General features: G+C 39.3%; 1 pseudogene; it reads right to left on the reverse strand.

The window, feature by feature from the left end:
- Window positions 1-1,127: 1,127 nt before the first annotated feature.
- On the reverse strand, window positions 1,128-1,301 carry LOC118972700 (U2 spliceosomal RNA; annotated as a pseudogene).
- Window positions 1,302-19,385: the final 18,084 nt, after the last annotated feature.

The following is a 19,385-nucleotide window of genomic DNA, read 5'->3' on the forward strand; positions in this document are numbered from 1 at the left end:
TGTGATTAATCATACCTGGTTTGCTCTAAACTCAATACAATCTTGGTTGTGTATTTAGTATTTTAATGGGTTTTTCTCCAGTATTTTTTTTCCACAATAAAATATTAATTTCCTTCCCTCAGACATTATTCCAATCAGCTTGGTTAATGTGATGAGGCGTGTATGGTTGGCTAAAGAGTGCTGTGTTATTATTAGCCACGAAATGCTTCACATGATGCTGCACCGTCTTTCAGAAGCAAAGGGCACATTGAAATAAAATCACATAGAAAGTGTTCTTACATGTTTATATCTCACAATAGCAATCACTGCCACAGTGCAGGGCATTGCTTAGCAAGTACTGACTAGCTGAGGTTAATTGCCCAGAGTACAGTTAAAGGCCACCAATTCCTCCCAGCTACTCATTAATCCCCAGGAAATCTCCTGAACCCTGGTGGTTATTGTTCAATCCTTTATAGATGATTTTCCAAGTGTTTTGAGTACTTGTTCTCTCCCAGAACACCTACAGCTGGCCAGATCCTGTTTGTATAAAGAAATATTCTTTTTCTTAAAAGTGGATTGAATTTCAGCCTTCCCAAAAAGACCCCTTAAGGACCAGTGGCTCAGAAAAAGCCGCTTTAATTGCATTTTGGCTTCTGTGTTTTGCTAAAGGGGCAAGAGAATGGAGAAGTTGGGGACAAGTAGGGGAAGGAAGGAGAGCATGAAGAGGCAGAGGGTCCCAGCCACCCGAATTCTTCCTTGCTCCCAGGAACCGCCCTGTACTGGGCGTGAGAGCAGTGGAGCAGCTAGGGAGGGTAGGAAGGGCCCTGGAGGGATGCGTGCGCGGCAAGGGGCCAGCAGTGTCCCGAAGCAGAGACTCCTCTGTCCACTACCACCTCATGCAGGCACACAGCTAAGGTGGGGCCGGGCCCCAGACCCACCCAAGACGGTCCACTCCACAGGCGACGGCGACTCTGATAACCCCCTCTGCAAACCTGAGTAGTTTCTGGCAACAGAGTCCCATGTGTGCAGTTTTAATACTATGACAATCTTATAGTAAAGACTAATTTGTCAACTTAGGGCCCTAAATAAAATTTAAATTTTTGTCCTTTTGCCATGAATGGTTTTGTATTTCACTTCAGCATTTATTTATTTACTACACCATGCCTGGAGGCACTGAAATACCTGGTCGATGCATGGAGTGGACAGAACAAGCACCTATTCCATCTCCCGGCTTCAGTTAATACCTGATAGAGGATGTATCAGATATTAATAGATAGGAATAAATACTGCACTTGATCTTAGTCAAAAGACTGAGAAGCAATTCACCTTGGCTTTTATTATCTTCTAAATCAGGTGTCTGATATTAAGAAGCTATGTAAATAACAGAGATTTTTATAAAACCAAAAATCAATTATAGCTGTCCAATGTTCAACTTTTTAAGAAGTTTTAGTTTGTGTGTGTGACAGAAAGACAGAGACAGACAGACTCTTCTGAAGTCAGTCAACTTTTATATTCTATATGTTCATATCCCTTTTTCCAGAATCATTTCTTTTATTTGTTCTACATAAGAAAAAAAAATTTCGAATGAAAATATAAGATGTCCTGAATATATAGTTTTAAAATTAAGTATATCCCTATTCTGACTTGCAGTATAGGTCCTTTTCCTAGTGATTTAAAATCAAAGACAAAAACTGGATACAGTGAAAAAAAGCACACGTTTTTTGCTTATAATTTAAAACACAACAGTATTGAGGCTGTGAAAGTAACACCAATAAACCTTCTGAAGTCACATGATGGAAAAATCCAATTCTTCCTTTGGAAGAGAGAAGGGAGAAAAATTATTTTCGTAATGAAACAGATACTAAATCGCCCTACATGCAAGGACAGAAGACCCTTTACAATCTTGGACTTTCCAATACAGATTCGTGACACATGATTTTAAATCAGACCAGTGCAGGTTATCAAGCAGTGAATAAGTAGGAGTGATGCGGTCGGGGAAGAGTCTGGCCCTAGATTTCCATGAGGAGCTTCAGGTATGTGGTGACATGGATCACGCAAAGGAACAATGGGAGTTGCCTAGTTAAATGGGGGAAAGCCTAGGGAAATTTCTATGAAATGTTTCCTCAGTTGACAATGTCTACACAGGCAACATCACAGTACTGGGCAAAGCAAGTCCCATTGTGTCTACATCTCAGACATTGACAGAAATACACAGCAATTAAGGTAAACTAAATTAGTGTTGGGTTCAGTCTTCAGAGTGACTTGGTATCAGCATAACTTTAATCATAAAATGCTTTAAACGATGACTGCAGCTGAAACATGGACGAATGGAGGTGTTCTTGCTCCATCAGGCTTTATGGCTCCTGAAGGAGGGGGAAGCAAGCCATGTAGCTCAACTGTACTTCCTCTCCCCAGAAAGGCCAAACCCCAAAGTGTGAGAAGGGGAAATACTGTCCATGGCTTACTTTGGCCTTGCACCCAGTCACCCTCTCCCTGAAGGCTACTGGGTGACTAAATGCAGCAGAGCCTGTGGAAACCTGCAAAATTGTGTAACAACAGTTGGACTACGACTTACGCAATAACTGTTTGAATAGGGAGCTTTTAGTTAATTATTATGTTTTTCTTTCAGAATTCATAAACTCTGCAGCAAGTTCAAGGTATGATTTTTCTCAAAAAAAAACAAATATTATTTATTCCTTTTCCCTTTTTTTTGAAGAGAGAGAGAAAATAGCTATTTAGCTCTAGGGAAAAACCAACTGCCCAGTTTGAAGAGATGGTTAATGGCAAAATGTTTTCTTTCTTAAGTATTTCACTTTTTTTTTTACTCTGAGGTTTTTTTTAAGTGGCATGTTGGGGGCTTATTATTATATGCCAGGTACTCTGCTAAGAACTAACATGTTTTCTTCTTTAGATTTCACAATAACCATAAAGAGGAGATATTTTATTACTATTCTTATTTTATATACTGGAAGTTAGAAATTTTCAAAACATTTTCAGGTGTCATGTGACTATTATGACACAGAGCTGAGATTTGAATTCAAGTCTGTCTTGACTTCAAATATCTTTATCTTAATTATTCTGTAATCTTCAACTGAATTGCATTTCTGAAGTGGGTTGACTCAGATAACAAAATGAGATTTGGATTTCCTTCCCTACTATCCTATTCATTCAATGATTTTGAAAAACAATACTCTATCACCTCACACCTTTCAGAGTGGCAATTATCAAAAAGACAGGGAATGAAAGTGACAAGTGGTGAGTATGTGGGGTAAAGGGAACCCTCATACACTGTTGGTGAGACTGTAAACTGGTGCAGCCGCTATGGGAATAGTATAAAGGCTTCTCAAAAAATTAAAAATAAAACTACCATATGATCCAGCAATTCCACTTCTGGATATTTAGGATATTTATCTAAGGAAAATAAAAACACTAACACAAAAGGATATATCCACTCTCATGTTCACTGCAGCTTTATTTACAATAGCCAAGATATGGAAACAACTTATGTGTCTATCGATAGATGAATGTTAAAAATACGGTATAAAATCACAATGGAATATTATTCAGCCATATAAAATAATGAAATCTTGCTTTTTGCAACAACAGGGGTGCACCTAGATGGTATTACACTAAATAAAATGAGTCAGAGAAAGACAGATACCATATAATTTCACTTACATGTGGAACCTAAAAATCAAAACAAACAAACAAAACAGAACAGAAACAGACTCACAGAGAGAACAAACTGATGACTGACATAGTGGAGATGGGTAGGGGGATGGATGAACAGGTGAAGGGGATAAAGAGATACAAAGTTCCAGTTATAAAATAAATAAGCCACACAAAGATGTAATGAGCAGCATAGGGAATATAGCCAGCAATACTGTAACAACTTTGTATAATGACAGATGGTAGCTAGACTTATTGTGGTGACCATTTTGTAATGTACATAAATATCAAATCACTATGTTGTACACCCTGAAACTAAAAATAAGGAATTTTAAAAATATATGTCAGCACTTAATTTGATATTTATTGCCTTGTGATTTTCTTTACTTTTGCCAAGAGTCTTATGTAATAAGAAAGTTACTTTTGAAAAGACAAAAACCAACACTTGAAATGACTATATCTATCTCAATTCTATTTCACCTTAAGGGAAACTTGCATAATTAAGGAAAAGAGTGGCTACCCCCATTTTCACCCAAACACAGCACTTCTAAACCACTAGACTTTTGCAATGACATGTTGTTATAATGGCTTTCTGTTTATGGTGGTGTAGTACTACCATTTTTAACCAAAACTTCACATTATCAATATAGAAATATCATAGAATAAATACACTCAACCCTTTTGGTTCCTTTGTAAATGTTCATTTGTTTACCTTTGTAAATGGATCTTCATCTCTTCTCTTCCCCAGGACCCCTTCAAAAAGTTTACCGATATCATCACTGTCCTGCGCCCATCACACACACACACACACACACACACTGATGTCATTTTTAGGGGAGAAATAATGAATAGGGTATTTGAATAAACAGCTAATTAAATGCATTTAGCCTGCATTGCTATCATCTTTCTATTCAGCTTAATGTATAGTCAGTCCTTTACCTATGTAATCAAGGAGTACACCTCTGGCTGTCAACACCTTAGCCCAAATAATCAAAGCAGCTCCTGGTTAATAAAAAACAATATGCAAACAAAGTACATCTGTATCCTTATGAATTTATGTTATGACTAGAAGTTCTTAGATATTCTTTCTGTGGATTTCTGTTTCAGTCATCATTCCCACCATCCACAAAAAAGTGAAATATCTGTGAATGGTTTCTTATTCCAGTTACACATTTTAGTTATAATCTCAATATTTACTTAATAAATCTTCTTTTTAATTTAAAAAGTCTTCATAAGAAAATATAAGAAAGCAGCATACATAGAATTAAAAAAGACATGTTCTCCTTTAAAAGATATCTTTAAAAATTTCCAATATGACCATTAAAATGGCTGTTGCAGTTATCTGAATGTTTTCACAGGGAAACAGGTAAATCCCTATTTGTTTTACAAATACATTTCCCATTGATTACCAGATCACTATCAATCTGGAAAGAATTATTGTTTTACCAACTTTAAATAAATATGAAATGATCCTTGAGGAATAAACGCATAATGAAAATCAAATTGAAGTTGCCCTTTTTCCCAAATGCAAGATTGTCAATTTGTGACCCATTATTATCACCACAATTTCAAAGGGGAGAGTTGAGTCATGAAAGGATGTGGCTGAGAAATGGAAGTTGAAGAAAAAGGATATGACATTTCTCAACCAAGCCCAGGGTATTATGAAATACATAATTCAGTGCGAGGTCTTTCCTAATAAAACAGTGACCAGTACAATTGAAATAAATATACCAGTGTCAGTGGTTGGAGGCCAGGCAAAACAGTCATGGGGAAATTACCTTCTTAGATAAACAACACATTGCAGATTTATATTTATGTATTTTCACTAGAGTTGATAATAGGCTAAGGTTTATGTACATTGCAAACATTCAGGGTCTACATAAAATCCTTTTAATGCTACAAGCTGTGTGCCAAGGAAATAAAACAGTGGCACTGAAAGTGAAAATCAGGCAAGGTATTGATTTTGAAAAGTATTTAAAAATTCATAAACTGCCTTTTATTTTATACTTGTATAATACTAAAATTATAACTAAAAAATTGACATTATCGATGTATAAATGCTATAGTATAGCAAAATCATCTCTTACAGTTTTAAAGTGATCTAATATCTCTCTTAGCAAAACAGCATTTAAAAAGTGCCAAGATTTATTGCTTTGAGACAAATATAATAGACAATAAATCAAGCTACCATAACAACGATAAAAATTTCTCTTGCGATTCTCCACCTCTAGGCTTACCTCTCCCCAGGGAAGACCCGATAACCTTTCTGTTCAATAGACTATGTTCTGAGACATTTATCCCACCTAGTGTGATAAGGTGGCTTAACCATTGTAACCAAGTGCCTGGAGGTAAAGTTAGTCTTAACTTACAGGTATGAGAACAAAGCAAAACTTTGATTCACTGTGTTGGGGTGAAATGTATCCATATCCTAGCAATGTGAGGATTTTTTAATTGTCTCTCCATAAGAAAAGATTAGAATGCCTTAGTTATGTGAGATTAAATGCTCATTCAGTAATTGCAATGGACAGTATGCTTTCAGAGTGGGAGAATTAAATTAAAAGAAAGACAACTCTGGAGAATGTACTAGTGGTAGAATTAGAGAATGTTTCATCAGATCCTGATGTCTCTACAGTAATGAATCTGCCAAAAGATAATAATATTTTAGTGAAAGGTGTGATTGGATAAGTCACATTATTTATTAACTGTTACCCTAAAATATCACTTTTGTCTTATTATTAAGAATGGTTAAAGGGCAGAAGGGATGCCTGACACAAGGCATTAAAAATGGATTGTGTCTATCACAGACCTGGAGGACGTGAGCTGCAGCATTCTGTGCTTGCTGATGGCACTCTTAATGCCCGATGACCAGGCCTTTGTCAGCCCACAAGCTGGACTCTTGTCAGTCAAGTCTGAGGTCAGCCAGTCACTCACTCGGTCCTTTCCAGTGGCCTAAACAGGAGTGATCTTTAATTTCTAAACTTGCTTTAAGAAAAATTTCAAATAATTAAGCATATTTGAGAAAACTGCTGGCAAAGAGGAACCTTAGTTATAAAAGTTGATGGGACAACGCCCTCAAAGCCATCTCTGGAGGTTACTGGCATTGCCTTGGGAAGCAAAATTTTCATACCTTAATTCAACCATTTCCATTCCCAAGAACTGTATGTGATCAAGATTATGATGGCGAAAACAGACGCCAAAAGAGCAAAAGAATATATAATAGACTGCCTAAAGCAAAGCAGGCCTGGAAGCTGAGGAAGCACCAGGTGATCCGTAGCTCAGATTTCTGAGGGCCTGGAATTAATGCCCTGAACATGGATAGTAATCTGACCTCTAAAGAGCACTGACAGATTCACAGGGTGTTTAGCTGGGCATCCAAAAAGAAAGTAGAAGAGAGGAGGGGGGAGAGAAGAAAGAAATGAAAAACAAACTAGAAAAGAAGACTGACCATCCCAGGATTCCCTTTCTTGAAACCCTGGGTAGACAATCCCCCAGGGGACTTCCTTAAAATACAGTGACTCTTTCTCCAAGTCACAGGTGAGGATAATGTCAGTGGGACAGAGGTAGGTCTTTATGTACTGGGAAAATGATCCAAATTCTCAGTATATTTCTGTTTGTAGTCTTTATTGATCATAGAATCTTAGAGTTGGAAGGGATTTTAAGGGATGCCATGCTGAGCTGTTACAGCTATTAGGGCTTACAAATATGGAAAGGAACCCCTTCTCAAAGTTGGTGGGTTAGAGGCAGAGCTAGAGCTGGGTTTTTCTGCTTGGCAGCGCACCCACGATGAGCACACACCACCCACACTGGCCACTAGTTCTGCCACGAGCTGTGCCGCTCCCAGAACACTGGTCTGTGTGAATCTTCCCTGGATTGTGCACTCAGGAGTCTGTCGTCACATTTCATCTAACAGTCTTGCAATGCAGCTCTAGCCTTCTTGGATCAATAGACTATATTTATTAAAAGTATCTCATCATATTGGCCATGGTTTCATTCCTACTGATCGTAATTTAAAAGACTGTCCCACAGTTCTGATCACTAAATCCCTGCATATGTAAAATGCCACATTTCATTAAAGAGAACTTTATTTAGTCAGACTCCACTTACAGGACCCCACTGTAATATCCAATAGGGCAAAAAGGTAGTACGTGAACAGTCACCTCATGTAAGACAAACCAAAACAGAGTCCCCCTTCCCTAATACCCACAAGAACTGGCTTTTTATTGCATGGAGTGATTTAGTTGTTTCTGAACACTTCCTGAGACACTATCAGGAATTTCCAACATTTTCCACATCCAGACCCAATTTGTTACATTCTTCACATAATGAAATATATCTGACTTGATACATTACCCATATGTTGCATCTTTTCAAAGACTTTGTCTACTAAACTGCCCTTATCAAGAATCGGCCCCCAGTCTTGTTCTTTAAAAAAGGGCAGAAATTGTGAATGCTACAAAATAGTTAATAGCAACGGGGACAAGAAGAGTGAAGGTAACTCGCAGAGCCCAGCGCAGCATGAAAATGTGGAGCCCTGATTCACAGTTGGGAAACAAGCTTCTGTTTTCTTCCACAGTCTTTCCATTGTGCCATCATGGTGATTTCTGATGGTTATGTAATGTTGCCAGTCCTCTGGCACGAGGAGATTCACCAGGTGAGCGCACACACTCTGTGGGAGCCTCCTATGCACAGCCCAAGTGCAACAGGAAAGCAACCTGGAGCCCCCTGGGAAGGCAGGTGGCAAGTCGCTGGCATATGCTTCAGAATCCCACACCCCAAAATGTATGCTATTAAATAGACTTTTGACATATTGAAAGTAGTTAGTAGGAATCTCTGTTTTACATTTCCTTGTTGTTCTGGAGCAATGCTGTTAAACATGGTAGCCAATAGCCAAACAACACTACTTCAAGTCCTTGAAATATGGCTCATCTGACTGAAGATGTGCTGTAAATATAGAACACATACATTTTGGGGGGAAAAAAGAGTGTGAAATATCTCATAATTTTTAAAAATAATGATTGATGTTATTTGGAATATGGGTTTAATAAGTTGGGCTTAATATAATATTAAATCACTTCCTTTTGTTGCTTTTTACTTTTGTTTTAAGTGGTTACTCAAAAAATTTTAGCATATGGCTCACATTATATTTATTTACTAATTATACAACAGACACGACCCTGGTATAACTGTTCCCACTACAAATCCCCAAGGATATTGTAATCCATACTCTTCTATGCTGTGCACATATCTTCTTTTAATTGTCTAAGATTTTGTTTTTTATTATTGAAGGATTATGTAAACATGTTTTGAAAATAATAGAAAAGCAGACAGAAATCAGGGGATCTGCAGTATAGTTCTCATGATTTTGCCAACATGACTTGGGTTCCTTCTCTGTAAACAAATGGAATTGAACCAGATCATTGCCTGGCTCCCTTCCAGTCCTCACTCCCCAGGGTCTTCACTGTAAGTGGAAAAGGGCATTTCTGTAATTGGGAAAGTTATGTAAAATGCTTTCTAGAAGAATCTCCCCTCCACCCCACTCCCCAAGAATGACTCAGAGCATTAAAAGCTATGAATTAGTATATGAATTAATATCACCTCTCTAATTAGCTGTTAATTACAGTGGAAGAAATGTGTTTTTGCAATGCAGAGATCTGGTCATCTGAGTACAAAGTTAAGCTTGCCAGGCATTGTGGACCCTGAGTCATCCTGAGGTCAAAGGCAGCCTGCAGCCTGCAGCCTGCCTACCGTGGAGGTGTGAGGAGCACATCCTCAAAGCGCCAGAGGTGGCCGCTAGTAATCGGGGAAGGGTTGGAGGGATCCAGAATGTGGGATAGCCTGCAGGACATTTTGAAGCCTCCCATGTTTTGAAGAACACAGGGTGGGGGGTAGGGGTATGCTCTAGACCAGGAAGAATAAATATACCCAGCAGCCAAATGGAAAGGGTGAGTCTCATATAGATTCTGAATCAAAAACCAGTACAAGCGAAACAGTTATAAAGACATTAAAGGACAACCAGAAAATCTGGCTATGGACTGTGTTAGAGCATGTTTTTACATTAAGGTTCTCTTAGGTGTGGTCTTGGTGAAGTGATTGTGTAGGGGATTCTGACACACTGAGCGATTTGACATCATATTTGCTAGCTACTTTTGGATGGTTTGGAAAAAGGGAAAGAGACTGATTAGGCAGAGTCATAGACACTGAGAAGTGCCTGGTGCTTACCATGGGGGAGGCTTTGGGTGGGGGAAATGAGGAGGGGTTAAAGGGCACAAAAATTCTCAAATATAATATAAGTTGGTCATGGGGATGATAGTGCAGCATGGAGAATATAGCCAGTGATTCCCTAACATCTTCCTATGTTGACAGGTAGTAACTTCACTAGTTACTATCCATAAGGAAGAAGGAAAGGTTTGGGGAAGTGTTGGTTGGAATGTGAGAATTTAATAATGTGAGTAACTATTGAACCACTGTGTGGTATATTTGAAACCAATTTAAGATTGTACATCAATGATACCTCAATAAAAAAAATTTTTAAAAAGAGAGAGACTGATTGAAACAACATATATAACAAGATGCTAAGAGCAGGTGAATCTAGTTGAGGAAAACAAAGGTATTCCTTGTTTTATCCTTTCCATTTTTCTGTGGGTTTGAAGATTTTCAAAATTAAAAATATATATATAAATTAATAAATAATTATTTCATGAAACTTAAAACTAAAACTTGAATAGTATTTATACATTGTATTAACTTTACTATGGCATTTCATAATTACGAAGTTGTTTTTAAGAAATAGACTTTCCAAGATCTCTTCTGGGCGGAGCCAAGATGGCAGTGTGAGTAGAGCAGCGGAAATCTCCTCCTGAAACCATATATATTTTTGAAAATTCAATACAACTATCCCTAAAAGAGAGACCAGAAGACACAGGACAACAGCCAGGCTACATCTACAGGTACCAGAACCCAGTATCTCACGAAGGGGGTAAGATACAAGCCACAGCCCAGTGGGTCCTGAGTGCCTCCGACCCCAGCTCATGGTGGGAGGAGAGGAGTCGGAGCAGGGAGGGAGAGGGAGCCCAGGACTGCTGAACACCCAACCCCAGCCATCTGCACCGGAGCGCAGACACACAGTACGTGGGGTGCTGGATACTAGGGAAACAGGACAGTAAAACTTGCGAGTGGGTCCCCACAGCCAGCGCCCTGGGGACAAAGAAAAGCAAGTGCTTTTTTAAAGACTTAAAGGGACAGGGACCCCACATCTGGACAGAAGCGCACTGGGACACTTAGCCCAGAAGCTGGGAATCCCAGGGAACTCCAGGCGCCCTAACCCCCTGGGTGGCAGTGCAGTTCAGAGGCCCCTCATGGAGATAAGCAGCCTCCTGCCCTTTTCCCCTCCGATGCCACTTCTCCATAGTGGAGCAGCAGCCTGAGTCAGCAAGGCAGAGCTTCTTTCACAGCAGCCGGGCAAGAATTAGAAACCTGTCTGTGTACAGCTGCCCAGTACAGGCCACTAGGGGTCGCTGTTCTCCCAGGAGAGGAAGGCCACAAACCAGCAAGAAGGGACGTTCTCCCAGCCAACACACACGCCAGCTTCCCTACCTCTATTGGCATGAAAAGGCAGAAGAATTTGATACAGACCAGACTAAGCAAGACATCCTCCCCTGAGAAGGAATCTGGGGAGATAGACCTAACATATCTCCCTGAAAAAGAATTCAAAATAAAGGTCATAACCATGCTGATGGAACTGCAGAGAAATATGCAAGAGCTAAGGGATGACGTCCAGAAGGAGATTACAGAAATGAAACAATCTCTGGAAGGATTTATAAGGAGAATGGATAAGATGCAAGAGACCATTGATGGAATAGAAACCAGAGAACAGGAACGCATAGATGCTGATGCAGAGAGAGATAAAAGGATATCCAGGAATGAAACAATATTAAGAGAACTGTGTGACCAATCCAAACAGAACAATATTTGCATTATAGGAGTACCAGAAGAAGAAAAGAGAGAAAAAGGGACAGAAAGTGTATTTGAAGAAATAATTGCTGAAAAATTCCCCAAACTGGGGGAGGAAATCATTGCTTAGATGACAGAAGTACACAGAACTCCCAACAGAAGGGACCCAAGGAGGACAACACCAAGACACATAATAATTAAAATGGCAAAGATCAAAGACAAGGACAGAGTTTTAAAGGCAGCTAGAGAGAAGGAAAAGGTCACCTACAAAGGAAAACCCATCAGGTTATCATCAGATTTCTAGAACAGAAACCTTACATGCCAGAGGAGAATGGCATGATATATTTAATGCAATGAAACAGAAGGGCCTTGAACCAAGAATACTGTATCCAGCACGATAATCATTTAAATATGAAGGAGGGATTAAACAATTCCCAGACAAGCCAAAGTTGAGGGAATTTGCCTCCCACAAACCACCTCTACAGGGTATTTTAGAGGGACTGCTCTAGATGGGAGCACTCCTAAGGCTAAATAGATGTCACCAGAGAAAATATAGTCACAGCAAAGAAAGCAGACCAACCAAATACTAACTAAAGGCAAAAAATAAAATCAACCACCCACAAAAGCAGTTAAAGAAAACACAAAAGAGCACAGAATAAAACACCCAACATATAAAGAATGGAGGAGGAGGAATAAGAAGGGAGAGAAATAAAGAATCACCAGACAGTGTCTATAATAGCTCAATAAGCAAGTTAAGTTAGGCAGTAAGATAGTAAAGAAGCTAACCTTAAACATTTGGTAACCACGAATCTAAAGCCTGTAATGGCAATAAGTACATATCTTTCAATAATCACCCTAAACGCAAATGGCCTGAATGCACCAATCAAAAGACACAGAGTGATAGAATGGATAAAATGGCAAGACCCATCTATATGCTGCTTACAAGAGACTCACCTCAAACCCAAAGACATGCACAGATTAAAAGTCAAGTGATGGAAAAAGATATTCCATGCAAACAACAGAGAGAAAAAAAGCAGGTGTTGCAGTACTAGTATCAGACAAAATAGACTTCAAAACAAAGAAAGTAACAAGAGATAAAGAAGGACATTGCCTAATGATAAAGGGCTCAGTTCAACAAGAGGATATAACCATTATAAATATATATGCACCCAACACAGGAGCACCAGCATATGTGAAACAAATACTAATAGAACTGAAGGAGGAAATATAATACAATGCATTCATTTTGGGAGACTTCAACACACCTCTCACTCCAAAGGATAGATCCACCAGACAGAAAATAAGTAAGGACACAGAGGCACTGAACAACACAAAAGATGGACCTAATAGACATCTATAGAACTCTACACCCAAAAGTAACAGGATACACATTCTTCTCAAGCGCACATGGAACATTCTCCAGAATAGCATACTAGGCCACAAAAAGAGCCTCAGTAAATTCCAAAAGATTGAAATCCTACCCACCAACTTTTCGGACCTCAAAGGTATAAAACTAGAAATAAATAGTACCAAGAAAGCAAAAAGGCTCACAAACACATGGAGGCTTAACAACATGCTCCTAAATAATCAATGGATCAACAACCAAATTAAAATGGAGATCCAGCAATATATGGAAACAAATGACAACAATAATACAAAGACCCAACTTCTGTGAGATGCAGTGAAAGCAGTCTTAAGAGGAAAGTATATAGCAACCCAGGCATACTTAAAGAAGGAAGAACAATCCCAAATGAATAGCCTAACTTCACAATTATTGAAATTGGAAAAAGAAGAACAAATGAGGCCTAAGGACAGCAGAAGGAGGGACATAATAAAGATCAGAGAAGAAAAAAATAAATTTAAGAAGAATAAAACAAAGAAAAAATCAATGAAACCAAGAGCTGATTCTTTGAGAAAATAAAATAGATAAGCCTCTAGCCTGACTTATTAAGAGAAAAAGAGAGTCAACACACATCAATAGAATCAGAAATGAGAAAGGAAAAATCACGACAGACACCACAGAAATACAAAGAATTATTAAAGACTACTATGAAAACCTATATGCCAACAAGCTGGAAAACCTAGAAGAAATGGACAACTTCCTAGAAAAATACAACCTTCCAAGACTGACCAAGGAAGAAACACAAAATCTGAACAAACCAATTACCAGCAAAGAAATTGAAGTGGTAATCAAAAAACTACCCAAGAACAAAACCCCCAGGCCGTATGGATTTACCTCGGAATTTTATCAGACATACAGAGAAGACATAATACCCTTTCTCCTTAAAGATTTCCAAAAAATAGAAGAGGAGGGAATACTCCCAAACTCATTCTATGAAGCTAACATCACCCTAATACCAAAACTAGGCAAAAACCCCACCAAAAAAGAGAATTACAGACCAATATCCCTGATGAATGTAGATGCAAAAATACTCAACAAAATATTAGCAAACCGAATTCAAAAATACATCAAAAGGATCATACACCATGCCCAAGTGGGATTCATCCCAGGGATGCAAGGATGCTACAACATTTGAAAATCCATCAATATCATCCACCACATAAACAAAAAGAAAGACAAAAACCACATGATCATCTCCGTAGATGCTGAAAAAGCATTTGACAAAATTCAACATCCATTCATGATAAAAACTCTCAGCAAAATGTACAGGGCAAGTACCTCAACCTAATAAAGGCCATATATGATAAGCCCACAGCCAACATCATACTGAACAGCGAGAAGCTGAAAGCTTTTCCTCTGAGATAGGGAACAAGACAGGAATGCCCACTCTCCCCACTGTTATTCAACATAGTACTGGAGGTCCTAGCCACAGCAATTAGACAAAACAAAGAAATATAACCAATCCAAATTGGTAAAGAAGAAGTTAAACTGTCACTATTTGCAGATGACATGATATTGTACATAAAATACCCTAAAGAATCCACTCCAAAACTACTAGAACTGATATCAGAATTCAGCAAAGTTGCAGGATACAAAATTAACACACAGAAATCTGTGGCTTTCCTATACACTAGCAATGAACTAATAGAAAGAGAAATCAGGAAGACAATTCCATTCACAATAGCATCAAAAAGAATAAAATACCTAGGAATAAACCTAACCAAGGAAGTGAAAGACCTATACCCTGAAAACTATAGGACACTCTTAAGAGAAATTAAAGAGGACACTAACAAATGGAAACTCATCCCATGCTCTTGGCTGGGAAGAATTAATATCATCAAAATGGTCATCCTGCCAAAGCAATATACAGATTTGATGCAATCCCTATCAAATTACCAACAACATTCTTCAATGAACTGAAACAAATAGTTCAAAAATTCATATGGAAACACCAAAGACCCTGAATAGAAAGCAATCCTGAGAAGGAAGAATAAAGGGGGGGGTGGGAATCTCACTCTCCAACTTCAAGCTCTACTACAAAGCCACAGTAATCAAGACAATTTGGTACTGACACAAGATCAGAGCCACAGACCAGTGGAACAGAATAGAGACTCCAGACATTAACCCAAACATATATGGTCAATTAATATGCAATAAAGGAGCTATGGACATACAATGGGGAAATGACAGTCTCTTCAACAGATGATGCTGGCAAAACTGGACAGCTACATGTAAGAGAATGAAACTGGATCACTGTCTAATCCCATACACAAAAGTAAATTCAAAATGGATCAAATACCTGAATGTAAGTCATGAAACGATAAAACTCCTAGAAAAAAACATAGGCAAAAATCTCTTGGACATAAATACGAGTGACTTCTTCATGAACATATCTCCCTGGGTAAGGAAAACAAAAGCAAAAATGAACAAGTGAGACTATATCAAGCTGAAAATTTCTGTACAGCAAAGGACACCATCAAAAGAACAAAAAGGTACCCTACAGTATGGGAGAATATATTCATAAATGACAGATCAGATAAAGGGTTGACATCCAAAATATATAAAGAGCTCATGCACCTCAACAAACAAAAAGCAAATAATCCAATTAAAAAATGGGCAGAGGAGCTGAAAAGACAGTTCTGCAAAGAAGAAATTCAGAAGGCCAACAGACAAACGAAACAATGCTCCACATTGCTAGTCATTAGAGAAATGCAAATTAAAACCACAATGAGATATCACCACACACCAGTAAGGATCGCCACTATCCAAAAGACAAACAACAACAAATGTTGGTGAGGTTGTGGAGAAAAGGGAACCCTCCTTCACTGCTGGTGGGAATGTAAATTAGTTCAATCATTGTGGAAAGCAGGATGGTTCCTCAAAAAGCTCAAAAAATACATACCATTTGACCCAGGATTTCCACTTCTAGGAATTTACTCTAAGAATGCAGCAGCCCAGTTTGAAAAAGACATATGCACCCCTATGTTTATCGCAGCACTATTTACAATAGCCAAGAAATGGAAGCAACCTAAATGTCCATCAGTGGATGAATGGATAAAGAAAATGTGACACATATACCCAATGGAATATTATTCAGTCATAAGAAGAAAACAGATACTACCATTTGCAACAACATGGATGGAGCTAGAGGGTATTATGCTCAGGTACATAAGCCAGGCAGAGAAAGACAAGCACCAAATGATTTCACTCATACATGGAGCATAAGAATAAAGAAAAACTGAAGGAACAAAACAGCAGCAGAATCACAGGACCCAAGAATGGACTAACGGTTACCAAAAGGAAAGGGACTGGGGAGAATGGGTGGGAAGGGAGGGATAAGGGCTGGGAAAAAGAAAGGGGATATTATGATTAGCATGTATAATTAGCATGTGGTGGGGGCATGGGGAGGGCTATGCAACACAGTGAAGACAAGTGGTGGTTTTACAGCATCTTACTACGCTGATGGACAGTGACTGTAATGGGGTGTGTGGGAGGGACTTGGTGAAGGGGGAGCATAGTAAACATAATGTTCTTCATATAATTGTAGATTAATGATAACAAAATTTTAAAAATTAAAAAAAAAAAGAAACAGACTTTCCTTAATTACATTGTATCTGCTCTTCTTGGTTTTTACCTCAGTCTTGGACAAGCTCACTCTGGCAGCATCTGTGCTGACAAGCTCATTTGTGAACCAACCCACCGGGGATTCCCTTCACACACACCCCTAAGGAAAGAGGATTCTGCTGTACAGAACAAACAATAAATGAGTATTAGCTGGTTAAGCACAGACACAGACACATACGCACACACACCCCGCAGCCATGGCTCCACCAGGGTGCTTCACAATCAGACTGGGAAGCCTTAAAGTTAGTTAACAGTTTGTTGGGGTATCTGAGCCAATCCTCCTAAGTGCCCAGAAGCAAGCTACCCTGTAGGCATCCCTGGCTCTTGGGCTACACCATAGATGCTCTAATAGATCTCAACTTCATCCTCCCTCCCTGCAGCTACAAAACACAAGGTCCCCATACCTCACATGCACTGTCTGAGTTTACTGGAAGCGGACACCAAGATGCCTTTAGACTTGCAAGAGACACATTGGGGAAAAAACATATAAGGGAAGGCATGGAGGGAATGGGAGAAAATGCAAGCCCACAGACCACAATGGGGGTGAGAGCCTGGGTAGGAGAAGAAAGTTAAAAGAGAGGCTTAGACGGTAGTGCAGCTTCCAGAAAGCTCAGGCCAATGAGCATGCTTGAGTCACGTCATCCAGGACCTGCATTTGGTAAGAGCACTTTAGCCACACGGGTAGTTAGCAGGAGAAGGACTGCAGTGCTGGCAGGAAGTGATGGATGCAGAACAAGCCCCTGGGTGCTTGGGCCAACTTCGGACCGTGTCCCTGGAGGGCTGAGCGGTGAATTCTTGCAGCACAATGTGGGCACCAGGTGTCCACATCTGGGGCTCAGCCTGAGCCGCCCACCTCTGAGATGACCCTTCCCAAAGGCCATGTCATAAATGGCACTCAACTCCTATGTCTCCAGGAACATGAGCATCACCTCCGTGAGGTCCAGACACAGAGAACCACAGTTCCTGTATCTTTATTTGGAACATTGAAAACTCCCTTGGGCCTCAGTGAGGCCTCCTAAATTTTACTACTGCTTTATGAGATTTTTAAAAATAAAACTGTATCAGTATGTAGAACAGAAACCAACCTTTAAAGGGTTTGGAGCAACAGAAATCCCAGATAAAGAAGGGATATTTGTCCTCCGTTGGTTGCTCCAGTTACAGTTCTTTAGAGAAACAGAACCAAGAGAGTATGTGTGTGTTTGTGTGGAGAAAGGTACAGACAGAACTGTTTTAAGGAATTAGCTCACAAGTTTGTGGAGGTTCATGTCCAAAATCTGCAGAGTAGGCTCTCAGGCTGAACTCCCAGGGAAAAGCAGTAGCCCCAGGCCAAAGGCTGTCGTCAGCTGTCAGAATTCTTCCTTGCTTAGGGGAAGTCGGTCTTTGACCTATTCAAGCCCTCAACTTATTAGGTAAGTTCCACCCACATGATGGAAAGTCATCTGCGTTACTCCCAACCCACCACTTTCAATGTTAATTTCACCCAAAACTACCTTCACAGAAACATCCCCAATGTTTGATCAAGTATCTGGGTATAGTGGCCAGCCAAGCTGACACATAAACTTAACCGTGATAACCTCCAAATCACTCATTTTTTGAGACCCAGTTGACTGAATACTGGGGCAAAGAGTGACAACATCATTTTCAGAGGAAAGATAAAAGAAATTAAGTAAATATGCAGATAAAAATGGACTCCAAGCCCTTGGACCCAAAGAAGAGGAAAGGCTTTGTGGGACCAGTCAGGAAGAATAACTTCTTTACGTAATAAAATCATTTTAACATTTCAACTTTTCTCAAAATGGGCCAAGTGGATGCCTGTATGAGAGGAACAGAAAATTTTGAAATAAAATTTTAAATGGACCCTGTGCATAATTGTGTAACATTGAGTGATGGTTAATTTTGTCAACTTTTACACTACAGTGTCCAGCTGTTGGGTCAAACACCAGTCTAGATGATGTTGCAGAGGTGTTTTTAGATGTGATTAAAAATTAAGTCAGTATACTTTTAATAAAAAAGATTACTGTCCGTAATGTGGATAGGCCTCATCCAATCAGTTAAAAGCCTTAAGAAAACAGACTGAGATCCCTGTAGAAGGAGGGAATTCTGCCTCCAAACTGTGTTCAAACTCAAGACCACAACACTGACGCTTGCTCGAATTTTGGGCCTGCCACCCTGCCCTGCACTAGACCTTCGCCAGCCCCACAATGGCATGAGCCGGAGGACCCGAAAGAAGGGGCTTGTGGAACAAATAGGCTCAGTATACAAAGTACTTCTTTTCCAAAATAGGTGTGCAGTCTTTAAACAATCTTTATATGTATTTTTTTAACATAAAACTGAATGCTTATTTAATTGTGTGTCATACAAGACAGGCTTATATGTTAAATTCACAGTTGACCAATAGATAACTCTGGGAGGAGGAAAATGAAAGAATGCCTGAGATTTGTTTACTGCCTCACACACAGTAAGCACTTTCTCCATGACTCAACTTTGCCAGTTAATCATATATACCTTGTTGCATTACAAGGAAATTGTTTTTTGTCTCTACAGTATAACTGTGACCCATTATATGAAGAGGTTCGGATGTTCTCTGGTGCATCTAACAAGGTACGAGCACTGTTCAAATACAAAATGGTAGACGGACCACATTTCTGAGCTGATAAACAGAAACAGGGAGACATCTGATTGGTTTTCACCAACGTCCAACCCACCCATGTCTCAGACACAGCAAGTTTTAAAGATTTCCAGGAAACAAACTTCACTGACT

The sequence above is a fragment of the Manis javanica genome, chromosome 1, assembly GCF_040802235.1.
Source record: "Manis javanica isolate MJ-LG chromosome 1, MJ_LKY, whole genome shotgun sequence".
NCBI lineage: Eukaryota > Metazoa > Chordata > Mammalia > Pholidota > Manidae > Manis > Manis javanica.